The 7,044-nt window shown below is 37.7% G+C and overlaps 1 non-coding gene across 1 annotated transcript; it reads left to right on the top strand.

Annotated features, from left to right (window-relative positions):
• The first annotated feature begins 225 nt into the window (after positions 1-225).
• Positions 226-332, top strand: LOC135150918 (small nucleolar RNA R71). The gene has a single exon (XR_010289379.1). It is a non-coding gene; the product is annotated as a small nucleolar RNA R71 (small nucleolar RNA).
• Positions 333-7,044: the final 6,712 nt, after the last annotated feature.

Raw genomic sequence — 7,044 nt, 5'->3', positions numbered from 1 at the left:
GCAGCTATGGCTGAAGTGGCATCAACATCCAGAATCCCTGCTACCTTGCCCTGATGAAGACGCTGAGTAGGATTCTGATATTCATTCGCGGCCATCATCTCGATCAACTCATAAGCCTCATCATAGCTCTTAGCCCATAGAGCTCCACCTGATGCAGCATCGAGCATTGGCCTCGATTGAGGACCCAACCCATTGTAAAAACAATTTATCACCATCCAATCAGGCATCCCATGATGTGGGCACTTTCGAAGCATCTCCTTGTAGCGTTCCCAAGCTTCACATAAAGTTTCACCAGACAATTGAGAGAATTGAGTGATAGCATTCCTGATTGCAGCGGTTTTAGCCATAGGGAAGAACTTAGTAAGAAATTTCTGAGCCAGATCCTCCCATGTCGTAATAGATCCTGCAGGAAGAGAATGCAACCATCCTTTAGCTTTATCCCTCAGAGAAAATGGGAACAACCTCAATCTGATGGCATCGTCCGTAACACCATTGAACTTGAAAGTGTCGCATATCTCAATGAAGTCCCGAATATGAGTATTAGGATCCTCAGTCGGAGAACCCCCAAACTGTACTGAGTTCTGCACCATCTGAATAGTGCTCGGTTTGATCTCGAAAGTGTTGGCCTGAATTGCTGGCCTGACAATGCTCGATTGAATGTCATTGATTTTAGGCTCAGAGAAAGCCTTCAGAGCCTTAGCAATATTCACAGCTGGTGGTTGATCAACCATCGTATCAATCTCTATCGTTTCTTCCTTAATTAATGCTTCCTTACGAGCCTGAGAACGTGTTCGCATACACGTCTCTCAAGTACCTGAAACACACACAAACGAACTAAAGTGAGAAAAGAATCCAAGTCAGTGAACTTTAACGACCACTGATGACAAGCACATAAACTAAATTATAACACCGAGTCCCCGGCAGCGGCGCCAAAAACTTGTTCGCACAAAATCATGCAAGTGTACGTGGTCACAAGTAATATAGAATATAATTCAAGTTCGTTCCCACAAAGACTGGTGTATTCAGAAATATGCACTTATGCACCAATGTATGATTATTATTCAATGCTTAGACAAGTATCAAATTGGGTTTTGGTTTTCTACTTAACTAATCCTATTTGAATTATGAAACTAAGAATTATCAACTAAGAGAATAACGATTTATTAATGAGAATAAACATGGGATTCTAGCTTCATTAACAACTTCATTCAGAGTTCTACCTTTATTCGATTGTAATGGTTGATAACTAATCAGATAACACGAGACTGATACACGCTAACTGTCGTTATACGTGCACCATACTGCTACACATCCACAATTAAGATAGAAGGTAAACAGACACCAATTATGCTTAGACCCTATATGTCTATAAGATTTGAAAACATAACGGTTGAAGAACAAGTTATCTATCAAGATTACATAGGGCGATGCAAGATGGGTAAAATCACATCACAAGTCATGTTATCGAACACGAAACCTATGCTCGCATGGCAAGTTCTAAATCAATATATTCACTGTCGCTTCAATAAAGATTAACAAGCAATCTTAGATGTTAGCTACACATCCAAGATGAATAAGCACAACCAATACGAGGAAATCAAACCATCACATATGAACAAGGCAAATTAACTACTGAAATTCATCGATAAATCCGCTAAAATCCCATGACAATGATTAGTTCATAATCGAACTTCTCATCATCATGGGTTCGAATGTAAACATGGTACTGAATAGGAAAAACAAAGTCAAAAGAGTAAAACAAGAGTTTCGAAACAAATCCGAATGAGCATCCAAAAGTATCGCCTAATTGGAAGAATACAAAAGAAAACTATGAATCTAGATCTTCCCCGTAGCCGTCACGTGCTCCTTAGAATGTTTCTAGGTTTTCTTTTAAGTCCCCCAAGTCCTCCTTTAAGTTTCCCAGCAAACGGGCCTTTAAACGGATCAAAAACGGGCAAATCGGGCCAAATTTCCGCTCAGGTCGTGGGGCGGCCGCGCCAGAGTTGGGGCGGGCGCGCCAACGGGGCGGGCGCGCCAAAATTGGGGCGGGCGCGCCAAATCAGCAACCCTGACACCCAACCTTTTCACGTCCGTAACTTTCTCCTCGTGCATCCGATTGCTTCGCCGTTTTTTTTCAATTAAAGCTATGATTCCCCTCTTCGTTCTCCTTCCAAGAAACCTACACAACACCACACTAAAACATATCAAAAATATCAAAAGCTTGAGGCCATTCCATCACTTTAAGCCAAAACGAAGGCTTCCAAGTGGATATAAAATCCACTTATCACCAACATACTTTTGGGCTGAAGCTGTTAACACAACATGTTACACTCAAAATATCTCTCTGATAAACCAAGCACAAGGAATGACACCCTATCAATTGTTTAAAGGAAAAAAGCCAACCTTAAACTTTCTACATGTCTTTGGATGCAAGTGTTTTGTATTGAGAAATCAAGGTGAAAACCTTGGCAAATTTGAAGCAAAGGCAGATGAAGGGATTTTTGTTGGATATGCAGCTAGAAAAGCCTATAGAGTTTACAATCTAAGATTAAACATTTTTATGGAATCTGTTCATGTGATGTTTGATGACAAGAAAATTCAAGGCCTGGATGATGAAGGATTTCATGATGTTCTTCAATTTGAAAATGAGTCTGAAGGTGTGGTAGAGCTGGAAAGTGATGATGATGATTATGCTGAAAATATAAATATTGGTGGAATTTCTCCATCAATTGCTAATAATACGACAACTGCTAGGACAGTAGTTGATGTACCTCAATCATCATCAACGGCTAATGTTCCATCAACTGCTAGTCCATCAATGGCTAGTAGCTCAAGGTCCACTCACTTAGGGGGAGCTTCTCAAAATGAACATGACTTCACAAATGAAGCCAATTCATCCAGATCAAATCTACCTCCCCATAGAAAATGGACAAGGGATCACCCTTTTGAGCTCATTATTGGAGATGCAGCTGCAGGTGTCAAAACAAGAAGAGCAACCATGGATGAATGTCTGTATAGTAGATTTCTATCACAGGTTGAGCCTAAAAAGGTTGAAGAAGCTCTTCTTGATCCAGACTGGATTCTAGCTATGCAAGAGGAGCTAAACCAGTTTGAAAGAAGTAAAGTATGGAAGCTGGTACCTAAACCAAAAGACAGAGCTATTGTTGGTACAAAATGGGTATTCAGAAATAAGATGGATGAAAATGGTGTGGTAACAAGGAACAAAGCAAGACTGGTTGCTAAAGGCTACTCTCAAGAAGAAGGAATAGATTATGATGAGACATTTGCTCCAGTAGCCAGACTTGAAGCAATCAGAATTTTTCTTGCTTATGCTGCTCATGCCAATTTCAAAGTCTATCAGATGGATGTCAAGAGTGCCTTTCTAAATTGTGAGCTAGAGGAAGAAGTCTATGTCTGTCAGCCACCTGGTTTTGAAGATCCAAATTTTCCAGAATTTGTGTATCTTCTCTTGAAAGCTCTCTATGGACTGAAGCAAGCACCGAGAGCCTGGTATGACACTTTATCACAGTCTCTTCTTGAGAATCACTTCACAAGAGGTACTGTAGATAAAATTCTATTTTATAGAAATGTTAATGGCTGTAGTATACTTGTTCAAATTTATGTGGATGACATAATATTTGGTTGTACGGATGAGAAACTTTGCAAAAAGTTTGCCAAGCTTATGCAAAGTAAATATGAAATGAGCATGATGGGAGAATTATCATACTTTCTTGGTTTGCAAGTCAAATAAGTTAGTGATGGCATATTTATTAGTCAAACTAAATATGTAAATGACTTATTGAAAAAGTTTGATCTAGTAAATTGCTCCACTGCTAAAACTCCCATGGCCACTGCCACTAAACTTGAATTGAATACTAAGGAAAAGAAAGTGGACATTTCAAGTTATAGAGGCATGGTTGGCTCACTTTTGTATTTAACAGCAAGTAGACCTGATATAATGTTTGCCACTTGTCTTTCTGCTAGATTCCAAGCTGATCCTAGGGAATCTCATTTGATAGCAATTAAAAAGATTTTCAGATATCTCGAGGGTATCCCAAATCTTGGTATTTGGTATCCCAGAGATTCTGGCTTTGATTTAATTGGTTTTTCAGATGCTGATTATGCAGGGTGTAGAATTGATAGAAAAAGTACAACAAGCACCTGTCAATTTCTTGGAAATAAGCTGGTTTCTTGGTTCAGCAAAAAGAAAAATTCAGTTTCTACATCAACTGCAAAAGCTGAATATATTGCAGCTGGAAGTTTTTGTGCACAGATCTTATGGATGAGAAATCAACTGGTGGATTGTGGTTTAAAAGTCTCCAAAATTCCTATTTTTAGTGACAATACAAGTGTTATTGCCATAACTGAGAATCCAGTGCAACACTCAAGAACAAAGCACATAGACATTAGGTATCATTTCATTAGGGAACATGTGATGAATGGAACAGTTGAGCTCCATTTTCTTCCCAGTGAAACACAACTAGCAGATATTTTTACCAAACCACTTCATGAATCCATATTCTCAAGATTAGTAAGTGAACTTGGTATGTTAAATTTCTCTAGTTATTCATTTATATTTTTATGCAGCGTGTGATATGTGACAAATGGAATTCAATTTTGTCTAAGTCAAAATAGCCACTATCGATCGCTATTTTAGCAATTGATAATGTGTTACATATCACTGGATAAATGAGAGTAGCCTTGATACATCGATGACTATTTTCTTTCCCTCTTCTTAGCCATTGATATATTAAAATATCAATCGCCAATATCCAATAATTTATCGATCGATAAATACATACATATGTATATGTATATCGATTGATGACGCTTGGCTACTTTTTGAACGGTTACTTCATTTATTTTTACTGAGAGTATAAATAGTTTGCCTTTAATTTATTTCATTTCTCATCTGCATTTGCAAAATCTTAACTCTCTCTCTCTCTTTCTTCTATAAAACTCTCTCGAGCCCTAATCTCTCTTCAAGCTTTCTCATCAATGGCGCCTGTAGTCAAAATCACTAGTTCTACTGGGTTCATTTACAAGCAGAACAACCACGTTGCATATGTGGATAAAGAGGCGAAAAAGACCGAAGCCTTCCACACCATGATGGATTACATCAAGGAATGTAAGTGCTCCTACGCTATGCTTCATGCTCCAACAATCTACTGTGAGACTGTTGAGCAGATGTGGACTTCTGCTAGGTACAACTCTGACTCTAAAACTTTAACTGTTAGGATTAATAATGAGGATTGTGTTATTAATGGTGAAGTTGTTAGGGCTGCTCTTAATTTGCCTAGGAACTCAACTGATAGGGTGCCTAACGATAGTAAAATCCTTAGTATGCGTAGGGATATACACTATAATGGTGATCTGTCTAACTTAGGACAGATTCTTAGGCGCCATATGCGCAAGGAGTGGAGTTTTCTGTGTGATTCTTTTATTAAAGTTTTCTTTGGTAAAGTGTCTAACTATGATGCCTTTATCATGTCTATGCAAACCATATTTCACATGTTATTAACTGATGATTACTTTAATATTGGTGAATTGGTTTTATTTGAAATTGTTGCTAAGTTGGGTCCTCATGAAGGACGGTCCAAGAATATCTATTTTGCTAGGTTTTTGATGATTAATGCTAATCATCTTATCAAGAACTTAGTAATTGCACATCCAGACAACAAGCTAGATTGCTGGGTGCAAAGCAAAAGAGTGTGTGGTGATCTGATGAGGATTCTTGCAAATGACCAAGTACCCTTGTCATTACACTACTAGAAAAAGTGGATTAGACATCGCTGTTTAGACATCGGTTGCAAATCACCTCGATGTTAAACGATATCTTTTACATCGGTTGCACACAAACTGATGTCTTTTACTAATCTATGCATCGGTTATTCCTTTAACCGATGTCTAACACGTGTTTAAAATTTTTAAGCGCGCGGTCCTCCCATTGTTCCCCGCCTTAGCCAATTTTTTGTGAAATAACTCCCGCTTTTCTTAAACCCTCCATCTGTCCCCCCCCCCCTTTTTCCTCAATCCTAAACTAAAAACAAAAACAATAACATAAATATAAAAAACAAATAAAAACACTCATTCCCCCCCTTTTCAGACACAAACACACAGGTAAACTCTCTCTCCCCGACAGCTTCTCCCCTTTTCAAACTTTCGTTTTCTTTCAATCAAATTTCTTCTTCACCTTTTTTTCTCTCGTTTTTTCGATTTAACCTAACTTATTTCCCTTTTTTCTCCTTTTGTTTTGTTCGATTAAGCTTGGATTTCATGGATTAAAGGTTGGAGCTTTCAGTTTTAGGGCTTAAAGGTTCGATTTACAACTCGGAGTTCATTTGGGTTCCAGTCTGGTTTGAATTGGTTCGAGTTTTGGTTTGGATTGGTTCTAACTTATTTCCCTTTTTTCTCCTTGTGTTTTGTTCGATTTCAGGGATTAAAGGTTGGAGCTTTCAATTTTAGGGCTTAACGGTTCGATTTACAACTCAGAGTTCATCTGGGTTCGAGTCTGGGTTCGAGTGGTTCGAGTCTGGCTTTGGATTTGTTCGAGTGGTACTTTATTTTTATACCCATTCTCAAATTTTGATTTTGCTTTCGATTTTTTGTTCGATTGTGATTTTTTGTTGTTCTTTGTTTTTATACTTATATATGTTGCTTTCAAAATTTTGTTCTTTGTTTTTATATTTAGATGTTGTTTTTTGTTGGAGTTTGGATTTATTATGCACAACTGTTATTTTAAATGTTTTAAATGCTTGCAATTTGCTTACTCACTGAAAGTTTCGATTAAGAATGCACACTGTTTGGATTTTGTATAATGCTTGCAATTTGTTATCCTTGAATGTTTTGAATGATTCATTACAGTGTATTCTTACCTGATTATAGTGTAATTAACCTCTATGGTAGCATATTTTCACTCTTTTAGGCAGTTAAATTAACGTATGTTATTATCACATGAGCTTATATATATGTGTGTGTGTGTGTGTGTGTGAAACTCGTATTTAATTATATTTTCGTAATGACAATTAGGTAGGTCCTGTATAG

Source organism: Daucus carota, chromosome 2 (assembly GCF_001625215.2).
Source record: "Daucus carota subsp. sativus chromosome 2, DH1 v3.0, whole genome shotgun sequence".
NCBI classification, from domain to species: domain Eukaryota; kingdom Viridiplantae; phylum Streptophyta; class Magnoliopsida; order Apiales; family Apiaceae; genus Daucus; species Daucus carota.
Note: the sequence above shows the minus strand (reverse complement) of the source record. Positions and strands in the feature narration are given on the sequence as shown.